We start from the raw sequence: 17,619 nt of genomic DNA, 5'->3' as shown, positions 1-17,619 counted from the left end.
TGAATAGGGATAATAACATAACTTAGGGATCTCTACGGAACAAGTTAAATGAATAAATCGTCCGATTTGGAGCCAGAATAACAAGTACAGTCTAGGTGGATTTTTCCTAAGGTGTTGTCTTAATTTAATCGATTTTCCTAAAAGTAATTCCCCAATTTCATTCTCTGTGAATTCTTAATTTAGATAACTAGTTAGTTAAAACAAAAACCACTTTATTTTTAGGCTAGATAATAAGAAGACAGTCAGTACTAGTACTTTTAGTTCCTTTGGGTTCGACAATCCGGTCTTGCTAAAACTATACTACTGTTCGATAGGTACACTTGACTACATCGCGATAATAGTTAGTTTCAAGAACGATTAATTATAAATATTTAAAACCTATCACGAAATCACGCGATCAAGTTTTTGGTGCCATTGCCGGGGAGCTAAGATATTAGGAACGCTCAATTTTTATTACTTTAGCCATTTATTTTTCTTGAAATTTAATTTAATTTAATTTAATTATTATTACTTATTCATTTACCTTTTCCTTCTCTTGGCAGGTTTTTATAGTTTATGACTAGAAGAAACCCGTCAGGACCTCTACTTTTTGACGAAAAAATCAATCGCACAGTTCACAGAAACCAAAGAGAAATAAGGCGAAGCTTAAGATACACAGAGAACGAGCAAGAGGACGATACTCAACCCCCAACAGAAGAGATGGCTAAAAACCAAGACAATCAGCTACTTCCTGCAATTGCGGTTAATCAAAATCCTAGCCCACGCACTGTGTATGATTATGCGAAACCTTCTTTAACAGGAACTGAATCAAGCATAGTTAGACCTGCTATAGCTGCAAATACTTTTGAACTGAAACTTAACACTATTCAAATGATACAGCAACTTGTTTAGTTTGATGGTTTGTAGGATGAGGATCCCAATGCTCATTTAGCCAACTTCTTAGAACTATGCGATACATTTAAAATTAATGGTGTTTCTGATGACGCCATTCGTCTTCGGTTATTCCCTTTTTCATTAAGGAACAAAGCTAAAAAGTGGTTGAACTCGTTACCACGAGAGTCAATTACTACTTGGGAACAAATGACCGAAAAATTTTTACTCAAATATTTTTCGCCGGCTAAAACGGCTAAATTACATAATGATATCTCTTCTTTTGTGCAGATGGATTTAGAAACACTCTACCATGCATAGGAGAGATACAAGGACCTTTTAAGAAGGTGCCCTCACCATGGTTTACCACTTTGGCTACAGGTTCAAACATTCTATAATGGTCTGAATCTTTCGACTCGACAAATGGTTGACGCAGCTACTGGCGAAACCATCAATGATAAAACACCTGAAGATACCTATGAGTTTATAGAGGAGATGTCACTGAATAACTATCAGTGGCAAGTCATGAGGACAAAGCCAACGAAAATAGTCAGCGTTTATAACGTCGATTCGGTCACCATGCTCTCTAATCAGGTAGAACTCTTGAATAAGAAAATTGATGGTTTTCTCAGTTCTTCACAGGTTCACCTAGTAATGCAGTGCAAAACAAGTGGAGGTGGAACAAGCCATTCGAAATACCAACCTTATGGCCACAACATGGATAACGAGCAATTAAATTACATGGGTAATATCCTTGACCTCAAAACAATCCATATAGTAACACTTATAATGCAGGTTGGAGGAACCACCCCAATTTCTCATGGGGCGATCAAGGAAATCAAAGACCACAACCACCTCTAGGCTACCAACAACCACCCAACCAACAGGAAAAGAAGCCGAACCATGAAGAGATACTCTCAAAGTTTATATCGGTGTCAGAAACGAGTTTTCAGAATACCAAGACAGCACTTAAAAATCAATAAGCGTCGATCCAAGGGCTCAAAACTCAGATAGGCTAGCTTTCCAAATTAATCTCCGAACGACCACAAGGTAGTTTGCCAAGTAATACCGAACCTAACACAAGGGAATAGCTCAACGCGATTAATGTTCAAGATGAAGAAGGAGTTGTTGAGCCTGAGCCAGAACCGAGGCAAAAAATTATGGTATGCAAAGGTCAAGGAGAGGTAGATCACAATAAAAACAAAACAGTTCATGTCGAATATAAACCTTGTGTGCCATACCCCAACGCAATAAGGAAAGATCGCTCAGATGAACAATTTGGTAAATTCCTTAAACTCTTAAAAAAATTACACATTAACTTACCATTTATTAAAGCGCTATCGCAGATGCCAAACGCAATTAAATTTTTAAAGGAGTTTTTAGCAAATAAGCGGAAGTTGGACGAGGCGTCACATGTGGAGCTAAATGCAATGTTCTTAGCTATTCTGCAAAATAAGCTACCGAGCAAACTAAAAGATCTAGGGATTTTTACGATTCCTTACTTAATTGGTAGTTTAGATGTTAATAATGCATTAGTTGATTTAGAGGCTAGTGTCAACGTCATGCCTTACAAAATGTTTAAGAAACTAGGTCTCGGGAAACCCAAATAGACTAGGATGAGCATTCAATTAGCAGATAAAACTATAAGATTCCCTAGGGGTATTATTGAAGATGTGCTAGTTAAAATCGATAAATTTATATTTCCTGTTGATTTCATTGTTCTAGACATAAAGGAGGATAGCAACACTCCTTTAATTCTAGGAAGGCCCTTTTTAGTAACTTCTAAAACAATTATTGATGTTGGCACAGGTGAACTCACACTCCGTGTGGGAGACGAAACAATCACCCTTCAAGCTCGCAATTCGAGGAACACAATGGAAATTGAAGGTGATCGTCTAAACCATTCTACTAAAACTAACAATATGGTGCAACCTTCTTTGCAGGAAATGAGTCTGAAGGAAGTACATGAACCATTATCAAGCAATAGTAGAGGACCCATTCATGATGATCGAAGGCTACAAATAGAGGAGCTAGATGAATGGCAGACGCATAAACTGAGAACACCCGACAAACTGAATCTACGACAGATCGAGCTCAATACCTTTCCAAATCAACTTAAGGTTGGTGATAAAGTCTTATTAGATGCCACTGATCCTCATATTGTCACTACTACACCGAATAAAGAAATCCCTCTTACAGTACTTAATATTTTTCCATTCAATACAGATGAGGTAAGTTACCCCAAGTTCGGCATTTTTAAGGTAAACAACACTCATTTAAAGCCTCATTTTAATGAGATTAATAGTAGGAATGAGGAGTATAAACTCCTCAAACCACCATGATCATTCAATGGAGAGGTAAGTCGAGCTTAGACTATAAATAAGCGTTTCTCGGGAGGCAACCCGAGCACTAGCTGTATTAACTTCTTTAAAATTTAGTCTTCAACATCTAACTTACTAACGGAGCACTTGAATACAGGTTTTCCACAGGGACACAGCCAAGAGCATAGGCGTGCTTATCGCCGTGTGAAAACAGGGCAACAATATTTCCCAAACACAGGTTACAATAAAATGCCATGGCCGTGGTTGAACCTGCCAAAACAACACGGGCGTAAACTGTGGTCGAACCTATTAAAATAGCACGGGCGTGCAACACGCCTGTGTCTAACACCCGTGGTCGAACCGTCAAAGTAACACGGGCGTGGGTCTTCATACACAGACATGGCAGAAGCGAACAACGCCAGACACGGTCGTGCGACACGGCCGTGTGCACCCACACGCCCAAGGAACACGAGCGTGTACTAAATTTCAGACGCGCCCAAATTCAAAATTCGCGAATCACAAGGGCTAAAATTAGGGAACACGGGCGTGTTACCTGGCTGTGTGCCCCAAAATCTATAAATACCCTGCACTATTCACTTTCTTCCCCATTGAAAAACCCTAACCCTAGCCGCTGCAAGTCCACACACCCTCCCTGCCACGCCCGTGCGCCGCTTCCAACTCCATTTTTTATGCTCAATCTCTCTCCCCTAGCGTTTGTTTACTCCTTTCACTTTTATTTTACTTATTTCTAATGCTTATTATCAACATAAGTTTCATATATTTTGAACTATTTTTCATTTTTCTCATTATTCTATCATTTAATTTGAATTCTTAGGTTAGTTATCATGCATTTCTTGTTAAATCGAGTTATTAGGGAAACCTCAAACCCATGGCATTACTATGCTTATTCTCATGCTATTACCATGCCACTGTCTATCATTTAATTTGCATTCTTAGGTTAGTTATCATATATTCTGTGTTAAATCGAGATTAGGAAAACCTCATACCTATTACATTATTATTCACATTCTCATGGTTATTTTGGTTGAGTTTGCTTCGTATTAGTAGTTTTGGCTGAAATAGTTAGTTCAAATTCATGATTTTTTACTTTTTCAAATTTGGTTACCTATTATTATTATTATTCTTTATATTACAGGCTTATAATGTCATTCTCACGAGGAAAGAAGGTTGTTGTCCCTGCTTTGAAGAAGAGGAAGAGAGTGTCATCTTCTGCAGGCCCAACCATGAAAATTCGTCACCCTCTCCTTCAGTTCCCCCAAGGGCCCCAAGAAGAACTTTTCCAAATACTTCGGGCCCAACCTTTAATTGTGGGCTGCTGCATCGACTGGGCTGCCAGAGAATAAGTTTAGTTGGCTAATGCGATTTAGGCCCTCTTAACCATTGACCCTTGGGAGCTGTTCTTTGGGATCATCGAACCAACATACCTCGAGCTCACGATGGAACTATGCTCAACGTTCCATCTTCAAACTATAATGACGAACTACGATGATCCCGGCGCAGTCCAGTTTCGCCTAGGCGGGTTAGTCCGCCAGCTAAGCGTCCCAGAGTCTGGTGCTGCATTGGGTTTATATACGAAGAAATTTAAGGAGGAGAATGACTTACATGCTCTCAACCGCCACATTCATCGCTCTCCTTCACGGTGCTGGGACGCACTAGTACCAGGTGGGGCCACCTACAATACTAGCCGCTCCAAGGCATCGGCTCTCCCTCCATCTCTGAGGTACCTACACGCTATTTTGGCTCACACGATTACAGGGAGGTGAGAGAGCACTGGCGTTGTCAACACTCACGACGCCTACTTCTTATGGTGTATGTTGCACGGGCACGTCATCGACCTTGCCTATTTCATCGCCCTCGCAATTTAGCACTAGATAGAGCGGCATAAAAAAGGGGGTCCCCTACACTCGGTTGGCTCGACACTTCGAGCTCCTCAGCACCGCAGCCCAGGAATCATCCCTTACCCTCATCGGCCAGATTTCTCTGCAAGGCATCTCGAGCATGCTTAGCATGAGGATGATCGAGAGGCGCCGAGGAACCTACCCTCCCGAATATCATCTTGCCCAATCTATCGAGGAGGAGGCCTACGAGGACATTCTTGATGATGTCCCTCCACAGCACGAGGACCCACCGACTCAGCCACCACCACCCTCTCGTCTAGTTCATATGGCAGCTTCATATGCTGACATCTCTGAGCGCCTCACTCAATCCGAGCAACAATGTTTTCAATGATTTGACAACATTGATGCTACTCTACAGCAGATTTGTTAGCACCTCTATATCTCATCGCCAGCCCCACCTCGTGAACCATCCAGCGATGAAGATGTTTAAAAACATTTATTTATTATTTTATGTTTTTAATTTTTATTAAAACTACTTTTTATTTTTATTAGATTTTAGAATTTTATTTTTAATTATCAATTTAAGTTATTTCTTGATGAGTAATTATTCTTCCTAATATCCCCTAAAAAGTTTCTGATTTTATTACTGTTATATAGAGCTCTTAAGCTCATCATCGAGTAGGAACTAAAAACTCCACCGGGAAAGGTTCTCCACGACTGTCATATCCTGATCGACCACGACCATAGCTACCACTAGATATAATATTCTTTTGGCGTAAGACTTATGTATTAATGAACCTCTACGATCGCCGGAGTATCCTCCTCCACTCTCGAACTGATTACTCTCCAAAACTCCAGTTCGAGAAATTCATCATACAGAAAGTTTCACTTCTCCCCCTATCTTATTTTTATATTCTAATATCTATCTTTGTACATTGAGGGAATGTACATCTTAAGTGTGGGGGGGTATTTATTTCATTATCAGAAAAATCTCTGAATAACTGCCTTGTTCTCTAGAAAAGCTCTCATATAACATTTAGGATAAATTTTGATTGACTTATGATTTTAATTGATATATCTTGAATTAAAACATAGACATTTATGCATTGATTGTTTAAACCTTAAGACATTAGAGAATCAAGCATGATAAGTTGATTTTTAAGAATTTAAAATCTTAGGTTGTTTCCCCAAAGTTTAGGTATTACTTTGAGTTGGAATTCTCACGTTTTAAACATCAAAAAGCCATAATTTTTGTGAGATTTTTGAGCCTTTTGAGCATATATTAATTCTTTCATGCTCACTTTTATTATTACTTTGAGTGCGACAGTATTGAACTGTTATTTTTAGAACTTGCTTGATTATGCATTTCGAGACCACACCATTTGATTTGATATGTCAAAATGATTAAGGCACTTAGTATTAACCCACTCATGCCATGAAAAGCCTACTCCTCGATTAACCCCTAGTAAACCCCCTTGAGCCTAACAAGCTATTTCTTGTATTACCCTTAATATTAACCTTTAACCCATTATTATTGAAATCCTTTAAATTAATTTGAGCCCTACTTTTTTTGTCGAGATTTGAATTGAAATAGTTTCTTAGCTATGTTTTATTCTACTTTATAATTATGTGATCTTAAAAAAAACATGTATACATATTAGTAGTAGTAACCTTCTGAGCTAAAGAAGTTAAATTCCATATTCTGAGAAAAGCTCTGTTGTACGCAATTGATAACTACCTATTTTTCTAGTTAGGTAATTTTTCAAATCAATCTCGATTCTAACCCTTTCTTTCAGCTTGTGACCACACCCCCTAACCAAGCCTCATTACAACCCTCTAAAGACCTTTTGATTGATGTATCATCTTAAGTTATAGTGGTGGAGATTTGATTTTCATGCAAGCCTATGGTAATGACTTTTCATTATTGACTATTGAGTGATTCATTTATTGTCCTTAAGCACCTCGAGTGATTTGAGTGAATCTTTAGTGAGGATATGAAACTCTGTGATATTCTGAATCAAAGGTAATTACTTAGATAAGGGGAGACACCTATGTTTGCATGATTAAATACTCAACTTGGAATGTTTGAAACTTTTATGTTCTTTTAGTTGAATTCTCAATATATGATTACCTATGGATTATTTTGAGATATTATCGATAGGAATTATAAGTTGAGAAGAATTTATTTTAATTATGAGTTGAGAATTTTGTTTGAGGACAAGCAAATGCTTAAGTGTGGGGGTATTTGATAAACCGTAATTTATACATATTTTTACCCCATGCTTAATGCATTTTATGGATGATTTCCTATTAGAATTGGTGAATTCGATGCTCCTAATGCTTTAATTTCATGTTTTATACTTAGGAGAGCATAGGAGAGCAAAATGAATGAGAAACGGGCCAAAAAGGGGAGAAAATGGGCCAAAGTATGAAATCAACATGGCTTAGACCTCCTCAAACGGGCAAACCACACGGCCGTGTCCATTTGGCAGTTTCAAAACACGATTCACACGGGCGTGTCCCTGCCGAGCCCAAGTTGAGTCCAATTTGGAAAAGGCTAATTTTGAGGGCTTTTAGGCATTCCAAAGCCTATAAATACACCTTAGAGGAGGAAGAAAAAGGAGACACAAAATAGGGAGTAAGGAATTACACCAAAGAAGCCGATTGATCCATCTCAGAAGCCGGATTCACCGTCAAGACTGAAGTTCTCTCCTCAATTTCCCCTTCAAGAGTTTTGGGTTTTCTTTATGTTTTGCATTCTTTATTATTCTGAGATGTTTTTTTATTTAGTTATGAACTAAAACCCCTAAATACCTAAGGGGAATGAAACCTAAGACGAATCTTGTTATTATTTTTTGAATTGTATAATAAATATTTAACTTGTTCTTAATTATGTGTTCTTAATTCTTGTTTTGATATCCCAGGATACTGATTCAAGATAAGCTCTTATTCAGAGAAGGAATAGACCCTGTCTAAGAGTACATTTGTCATAATTAAGCGCCTAGACATAAGGTGACAAGATTTTGTCGAATTAGGATGAAACCTAATAAGGGGATCCATAGATCGAATTAATGCAACCCTAGGGTGTTAATTAGAGAAAGGTCTCAATTATTCATTCTAGGGATTAGACGTTATTAGTCTTGAATAGGGATAATAACATAACTTAGGGATCTCTACGGAATAAGTTAAATGAATAAATCGTCCGATTTGGAGCCAGAATAACAAGTATGGTCTAGGGGGATTTTTCCTTAGGTATTGTCTTAATTCAATCGATTTTCCCAAAAGTAATTCCCCAATTCCATTCTCTGCGAATTCTTAGTTTAGATAATTAGTTAGTTAAAACAAAAACCTCTTTATTTTTAGGATAGATAATAAGAAGACAATCATTACTAGTACTTTTAGTTCCTTTGTGTTTGACAGTCCGTTCTTGCTAAAACTATACTACTGTGCGATAGGTACACTTGCCTACATCGCGATAATAGTTAGTTTCAAGAACGATTAATTATAAATATTTAAAACCTATCACGAAATCACGAGATCAGGTTTCATATTATTATGTTCTTGCTGAATTAACAAATAAGAAAGAAAAAGAAAAGAAGCTAGGGTTTGGCCATTTCTCAACTTGATTCAAGGTAAGTTCTAGCTCGGTTTTTGATAATTTTTACGTTTTTGAGATCGTTGCTAAGTTATCTTCAAGACCCATGCTTGAATTTTTTGTTTTGATGAATATTTTGAGTTATGCCATTGATTAGAGCTTGATATTTTGTTGTTTAATGATGAAAAATGAAAGATGTGTTTTAGGTTAACATGTTTTGTATTGGAATTTTTGATGATTTTGAGTAATTAGGATTAAATTGCAAAAATAATAGTTTGAGGGACTAAAATGTGAAATAAATGAAATATATGGACTTGTATAAATATGGTTAAAATTTGGCCAAACATGGGTATAGTGAAGTTTTGTATATTTTGTGTTTTGTGTAATAGGGACTAAATTGTAAAAAGTGTAAATGTCAGGGGTAAAATGGTAATTTTTCATTTATGTGTTTTTGTACTAAATTGAATGAATTAATGAGCTTAATTTGAATATGTTTAGATCAAGAACTAAAGAAATCAAATTTGGATTGAGGGAAAACGAAAATTGTCGGCTAGCTGTCCCATTCTGTTTTATACGTCTGAGGTAAGTTTATAAGCAAATAAACGTACTTAATTTTAATTAAATGAAAATTATATATTCTGAAATGAAATGTGAGAATATATACTTGCAAATACCAAATGTATATAAGCTTGGTAACCATGTTCACATGTTCGTTTCAACCGAGTTACGACGTCTGAAAGCCCCGTATGAACCTTAGGAATAGTTAGGATACATATGCCATGACATAGGATTCCGATTTGTGATGTGCAAGTAAGACCATGGCATCAATATGTGATTCCGATATATGTGTGCGAGTAAGACCCTATTTGGGACAGTGGCATCGATATGTGATTACATAGAAGACCACGTCTGGGACATCGGCATTGTATGATACATGTGTGATTATCTGAGTGTCCTATCCAATTCCGAATGGTTCATCGGGCATCGATAAGTTGTGATCGAAAGTGTAAAATGAGTTGGAATGACCAGGTATGAATTAGCTTGTTACCTACCTAAATAAGGTAAGTAAGTAACTTGATTATTTGTTAGAAATCATGTGTAATGCAAATGAAGAATATATGTGATTATGGTATGTGTATTTGGTCTTATAAATGAATGATATGAATATTATGGAATTGGTTTTTGAATCTGTGTATACAAGACCATGTATATTCGGCCATATAGATAGTACATGTACACGATGTTATATTATGGTTTTTGAGCTTGTGAATATTAGTGTATGTACATTTGGTTATATATATATTGACATTTTGGCTTTGAAGGTTGGATGATAATTAATTATCTTGATCATAAGAGTATTCGGCCAAGGTAATTTTTTAATATGAAAATGTATTATTTACCAACCTTGGTAGTTTGAGACTAAATGTGATAAAGATGATATATTATGGTTTAGTTTAATTGAGCTGATAATATCATTTGGTTGTTTATTTGCTTATGACTTACTAAGTTATGATAGCTTACTTTGTGTGTTCATGTTTACTCTGTTTTATAGATTCTTGGATTTCATGTTACGAGCTCAGGGATTGTCAGCAAAGTTCATCACACTATCTACTGTTTTGGTACTTAATAAGTTGAACTTGAATTATGGCCTGTATAGGCTAGAATATACTTTTGAAATGTTGTATTATGTTTATGTATAAGTGGAGCCATGCGAAAATGGCTTAACTTCTATGCTTGAAATTGATTTTGGTTTAATTATGGTTTAAGTCTATTTTTGTTATTATGTCGTGTGCTATGGATAATTATAATTTGTGTTATGTGATCGTATATTGAGGTTGGTTGTTGAATTCAGATGTGGCATGAATGAATCGACTATGTTATACATATGTTTGGTTTTGGTTTGAGCCTATATTGAAAGTGTATCCAAAATATATGATGTTTGTGAAGTTGCTATGTGTTTCGGCCATCTGGTTTATAATGGATGATAATTGAGTTAAGGTAGGTCATGTATTTGTTAGGTAATACTCAAGACATTTGCATGGTATAAATTCGGTATACACTTATGGACTTTATTAATGATATGAATGTCATATGATTTGTTGTTATGGTAAGTAAGACACATTGGGACTTAGATTTATATAAGAAGTTTGAGTTAATGATAAAGGATAAATGTACTTGGTATTTGGTCATGTCATGTTAGTTGAGTTTTTATATGTTTACATGTATGTATATATGTGCTTATATTATGGTTGACATGTATATGTGCATGGCTGTATAGATTAGTTACTTTATTTGTAAGTTTATGAATATGTATAAATGCATTGTGTTACCAACTTTAAACCAAAAATTTGGGATGTTACAGGTTTTTGTAAAATAATAAAAATAGTGCAAGGGAAGGAATTTGAACTTGGGATTCAAGGATAATTTCAACAACATTGAACAAAAAACCAGTAACTCTTTTTTTTTTCCTAAAAATGCACAGATAATCTCAAAAATTAAGGCGTGGCATCTCTCTCTTGGTTCACAAACCCGATTCTACTAACCCTCGATTTTTGGGATATGAGAAATTATTTATGTATACCAATTAAATTCTTGTATTATTCACACTTCTGTATTTCTTATAGAAATTTATAATTAAAAAATTGTAATTGAATGTAAATTTGTATAATTGAGTGAGCTACATATGTGCTTTAATAGTAACACCTAGTTTCAAATCCGGTTCATCGAATCGGGTTTGAGGAATTACAAGTTTGATATCAGAGCACGGTTTAGCTAGTTCTTGGATCACAAAGGACGAAGGAGCCTTGTATACATAGTACATTGAACCTGACCAAGTCTCTTAGGTGCGTTGAGCTTTTGTTTGTATGAATTATGTTTTCTTATGTTTAAAGACATTGTGATCAGAATAGTAAAAAAAACAATGGTTCAAATATGAAAGGATAAGGAATTAGGTGGGAATAGAAAGAAAAGGGCATAAAAGTAAAACAAAAAAAGAAGCAAGGTAAATGATGATGATGATATGTAAGATAGTGAATAAGGTAAAGGAATGATCGCAGTAATAAGGTGAAAAATATTACATGGGTCAAATTTTGAAAAAATAAGAAGTAAACAAAAATGAAATACAAGACCAAAAGAGTAGATTTCAACCCTCCACTCCACCAGGCTGATTAGTGAGCTCGGTAAGTATCTTTTTAGTAGGAGAAGTGCCCTCTAGAATTTGATCCTTTGATGCTGAGCCCTCCTCATTTCCTTCAATGATGGGCGTAGATGGAATGATGAAACCTTTTTATTACTTCCACTCCCTTTGAAATGCCTCCTACTCTTCACTCTCTGGGTAGTAAACATCGAAGCCAAATGAGTCAATGGAAATGTCCTTGAGGTGGTCAAAATCTACTTTCTAGAGATCAAAGAGACCTGTAGCCACTTGGGCATGTAGGATTAAGTTGGAGTTCCACTCTGGCAAGGCCTCAATAAGATTCTTATAGGTGTCCTCTTGATTCATCTTGAAGGTCTCGTCATGAAAATGACGTTGGTTTTCTAGCTCTGCCTTGTGATTTTATCTCAAAGCTTTGAGTTTCTCTTCCCAAGAAAGTTTCTCACCCTTCAACGAATTGACCTCCTCTTTTAGTTGTTTATTTTCATTTTGAGTGTCTCTGTATTTTTTCGTTAAAGTGGAAAGTCATGCATCCAAATTTCCGTATCCTGTCAATATTGTTGGTGTAGCTCAGCAATTGAGTATTCTATATATTTTGTAGCCTTTTTGAAGCTGGATAATTTATTTTTGTATTGTTGGCTGGCAACTCTAAGAGCCTCGCTCCAAAGACCTTGCTCCATAAACATAATGACTTAGACTTGGGCCATAATAGTTAGAGGGTCTTCATTGGAAACGAATGCAAGATAAGAAGTGAATGCCTCCCTTAATTGAGCACATACTAAACTTTACTGTTACTGAGAGATGACATTGAGAGATGGGGTATTTGGCACAAACTCTAAAAGAGCTCACCAAGGAAGGTTACCTCATGTTCCTACAGGGGTAGCATGTAACATATGAGAGAGAAGAATAGTTGGCTAAGCTGTGGGAATTACTTCTGAAGGGCACTAAGATATATAAGGATCTGAAGAAGGTACGGGAGAACCGGGAAGATGGGTAAACTATTCTGGATGAAATGGGATCTTTGGAAAAGCAAGAATCGAAGGTATAGGGGTAACAGTAGCATGGGCTCCTTCTGTGGCTTATGTTTTACTAACGGAGGGCAATCACTACTACCTGACTCTTAAGTGCTTTCTTTTACTCTAACCTCTTCCTTGTTTTCTTTATTGTTGTTTATTTTGATGGGGCAACATTAGTGTTTCCGAGCCACGAATTCCTTTGAGGATAGACTAGATGTTCATGTCTTGAAATTTTGATTAGAAGTAAAAGCAGAAGATGTAACAGGATTAGTGATGAGGTTTAAATTTTGAAGAGAAAGGTCACAGATGTGGTAGAATTAGAACGGTGGCACTCTTATGTCACCTAACAAGATTTTTACCAAGTCTTCCTTAGAATTAAAAGGCCAAGCTTTGAAACCAGATCGCACACCAAGGTCGTCCACCAATTTGAAGGAATCCTCTGATTGATAACCATTAGGGCTCACTTCATCCAAATAATATTGAAATACGGTTCTAATTGAAATGAGTTTTGCTAAGCCCAGTACGCACCCCTTCCTTAATCGATTTTATTGTGCATCAGTTAACTCGGAGTCCACTAGCTGGCATTGGTTGCCAGTGTTTTTTGGGGAAGGGCCCATCTAGTTGGAAAACAAAAACTAAACTCGAGCCTACAGATGGCCCTTAAGTATTTTTCTTTCCTTTTATAGAGGTTTGAGATGTTGTTCTGAATGAGAGGCTCACACCTAGAACGAATATTAAAATGAGCATTACCAGCAGAAACGCCTTATCGAATTACTTTCAACTGATACAACTTCTGAAAAACCCTTAGCATTGGTGGCTCATTATGCATGCAACAATCAATGTAGTAAGCCACCAACGTCCACCAAGATAACGCTGATAATTCCCTAGGCGCAATACTGTGCTCATTTAAGATGGAGCAGAATAAAGGATGTAACGGTAGGTGAAAATTGGCCTATAGGAGGATTAAGGGTAAAATGAAACCTTAAGAATTTCTACTCCAATGACATTGTTCTGGTCATTGAAAAGTGTAAGCGAAGTTTGGGATCTGGATACCTCGAGCTCCGCGATACTGAGTCATCTAATCCTCGATGGTGCTACAGGTAATCGATTGGGTGCTCACCACAGGCAAGGTATTTTCGGGACCATGAGGACCAAATGGAACAGAACTAGAAGAAGTGATGTTTCAGTTGGTTTATTTTTGGCCCTTCCCTCGAGTAGTGGTTCGAATCATTTTGATGACAAGAGTGTAAAAAGAAAAGAAAAGAAGAATGATTAGTACTTTTGAATAAATGAAGGCAAAAAGAGCACAGAATGAGCAGAATAGACAAGAAATAAGGATTTAGATATTGCAAAAGGTGAAAAAAAAGGATGTTGAAATGATGGGGATAAAAAGAGATAAATGCATGCGAAAAGTTAAGTGAAAGACGACTATTTGGGCTTTCTAATAAGGTGGTGACATCTTTTGTGAAAGAAGTTAAGAGAATTTGAAATTTCCGTGTAACTGCTAAGTTATGGATTAACACAAATGGGCTAACCTATTGGTATTCTGAGTAAGTATGAGCTCTTTGTGATACGTCGAGTAGACAACTAATAATTTCATGAGTTGTTTATTCTGTCAAGATTATATTAATTTCGAGGATGAAATTTCCTAAGTGGGGGGGAGTTGTAGCACCCAACTTGGCGAGTCCTGAGTGGCAGGTAAATAAAAAAGAACTTTGATTCACATAATCCTATTCGCCTAATAGATACTCTTGGCGAGTACATCGAGCGTGTAGTCAATATTTAAGCACCAGGTAAGGATGTTTATATGGAAGAATGGGGATGCAAAGAAGAAAAAATTGGTAAGAGTATTGAGGGTTTTTAAATGGCGAGTATCGTCAAAGGTATAGTACACCAAGTTTACCTAATTACTTAGCTAGTTAAATTATAACAAATAGTTAGGAATGAATAAAGTGATGAATTAAATATATATAATAAAAAGATGGATTCTCGCATACATTTTCTTATAGCTATAAACCATTTAACGGGTAAAAAGATTGTGACAAGTGTATGGTTCCCCTTTGAGGATGTGAAATTTTTATCGATGAAGGCTTTAAAATAAAGGGGAGTTATCTTCTTCCTTCTATTGGAAAACATCGTTGTTGACTTGATTTAGAGCTTATCATGGATCTTTATTGTTGAGCTAAAACTAAGGTTCAGAGTTAATGCAAAAGGTTGTTTCATATTTAGGGTAAGTATTATGGACTTGTATGTTGACTTTTGAAAAAGTAAGTCTCTTTTATATGCGTAGATAGTAAGGTGAGGAAGGTACTGCATGGAGGTTATATAGGTTCTAGACTTTGATAAAATTGATATGTATGAGTTTTAACGGTATCCTTATGCTTTATAAGTAGTGGTTGCTAAAATTTCTCGATGGATGTTTGGACTTGGGGATCAAGCTCTTTTTTGGAGTTGTCAGTGAGTCTCTGAACTGTTGTATATTATTTATTCTAAATGCTTTCGTGAAGAACCATATGTATTGCAAACTAAAACTAGAAAAAGATGGTATAATGAATATGTTGATGTATGAATATTAGTTAAGGGTTGCATGTATAACTCGTATGAGTATATGATAAATAATTTGAAGTTGAAGGTTGATTGTCTGGGCATGTTTTGAATGTATGAGGTGAATAGTGTGTTAAGTTTAAATGTTGTCATTGTATAAAAGGTCTACTAGTGAGTTTGTATATGTCTCCACAGAGTCATCTAAAAAGGTCTGTTAGTACTAAAAACATTATCTTCGATATGAATCTATGAAAGAGAGTCCATGGCCATGGCATCATATCGTGTAAGACCATAGTTGGTCGGTTATGGCATCGTATGGACAGAACTAAATGAAAATTATTACCTAATGGGGTTCTTTACATGACCTAGGACGATAAGGGGCAAACCTCATGAAATATGAGTCTAAGAAAATCCCTATCGTGAACTCTCCAATAAATGGAAGTCTTTATGACGATCTTTGAAAAGAAAGCCTTTGTGACGATCTATGAAAATAAAAGCCTTTATGGCGATCTATGAAAAGGGAGCTTTTGTGGTGATCTTTGTGTTGATCTATGAAAATGAATCCTTTCTGGCGAGCTATGAAAAGGAAGCCTTTGTGGCGATCTATGATAAGGAAGCCTTTGTGGCATTCTTTGAAGGGAATGCCTTTTGCGGCAGGCTCAAAAGAATGAACCTTGTGGCAACCATCCAAAGGAAACACCTCTGTGGCAAACCTTGAGAGAAAGAATGGTATTCACAGTGAACTATGAAGAAATGGCAAGTAAACTGGACTCTGAAGGAAAAACCATTACGGTGTGTTATGTTACACCTTTGATAAGACCTTCTAATGAGCTTCCCTTCTGGTGAGCTCTGTAGTAAATATTATAACATAAACTTCATGGTATTAAGACAATAATAGAGAGATTGGAATTCGCTAGAGCATATGGTGAACTCAAAGTATTGGCTAAATAGGCTAGGAGAGCAAATGTAAGTAAGAGCTACATCTAGTAAAATTCTAGAATGTACCTTCTATCTATGTACTAAAGTACCCATGAAATCTCGAGGAAACCATGTCTTGGAGTATGTATGAAATATCAAGGGTTTTTATTTGTATGGACCTCTGAAATGGGAATGGTGAAGGAATCATGAAAGTTTAGGGGAAAGAGTGTGAGTAATGTAACATCCCGATTTTGGGCCTAGTCAGAATAGTGGTTTCAGGACCACAAATACGATGAGGAAAATTTTATTTTTATTATATTTTTATTGTATAAAATTTCATGAAATCATTTCGTGAAAATTTCGTTCGAAAATTTTGACGTTTGGGCACTCAATTTAGTCAAAAGGACTAAATCGTAAAAAGTGCAAAAGTTGAGTTCTACATGCTAGAGGTGTCCAATTTTTATGATATTTTAAATTTGAGGTCCTTATATGGTAATTAGACCATTGGTTAAGTTGGTGGACAAAAATGGACATGGTTAGGCATGTTTCCAAAGTTTTTCATTAAGGGTATTTTGGTCATTTAGTAATTAAAATGAATTAAGAACAAAATTAAAAACCAATTTTTGTCCATCTTCAACCTCTTGGCCAAAACTTGCATGGAGAAACCATGTCTAGGGTTTTTCAAGCTTCCAAGCTCGATTGTAAGTTTGTTCTAGCCCCGTTTTTAATGATTTTTATGTTTTTGCAATCCCCGTAACAAGATCTATCTATTTCTACCATTAATTTGAGCTAGGGTTTATGTTTAAAAATTGACCCATGTGTGACATGCATGCATGTTGATGTCTAATGGTAGGAAATGAGTGTTGGGTGTTAAATAAATGACTTTTACTAAGCAGTTTTCGATGAAAACGTCCGAAAGGATCATTTTGTAAAAGTTATAAAATGGTATGAAGGTGTGTTTTTTATGAGAATTTTTTTTTCTATAGTTATGAAAATGATTCTACTAGGCTTAAAATGCAAGGAAATTGAATAAAAATCATTTTACGAGCCTAGGGGCAAATGTATAATTTTGACAGTTTAGGGGAAAATGTAATTTTTCCAAAATATGATTTTTGGGTCAATTTGAATAATGTAAGTCCTAAATAGGCTATATTTGAAATGATAGATCAAGGAAATCAAGATTAGGGCTTAAATCGGGAAAATACTAGGTTATGGACTAAATTGATAAATTGACGTTTTCGTATTCGAGGTAAGTTCGTGTGACTAAATAAGCATGTTGTTTGTGTTATCGTTATTATACTTGAAATCCACTTTGCTTTGATTGTATTGAATTATATGTTAA

General features: G+C 36.1%; 1 non-coding gene across 1 annotated transcript; it reads right to left on the bottom strand.

Annotated features, from left to right (window-relative positions):
• Positions 1-1,128: 1,128 nt before the first annotated feature.
• On the bottom strand, positions 1,129-1,235 carry LOC121230028 (small nucleolar RNA R71). The gene has a single exon (XR_005927980.1). It is a non-coding gene; the product is annotated as a small nucleolar RNA R71 (small nucleolar RNA).
• Positions 1,236-17,619: the final 16,384 nt, after the last annotated feature.

The sequence above is a fragment of the Gossypium hirsutum genome, chromosome A05 (genome assembly GCF_007990345.1).
Source record: "Gossypium hirsutum isolate 1008001.06 chromosome A05, Gossypium_hirsutum_v2.1, whole genome shotgun sequence".
Classification (NCBI taxonomy): Eukaryota; Viridiplantae; Streptophyta; class Magnoliopsida; order Malvales; family Malvaceae; genus Gossypium; species Gossypium hirsutum.
This window is presented reverse-complemented; position numbering and strand designations above follow the sequence as displayed.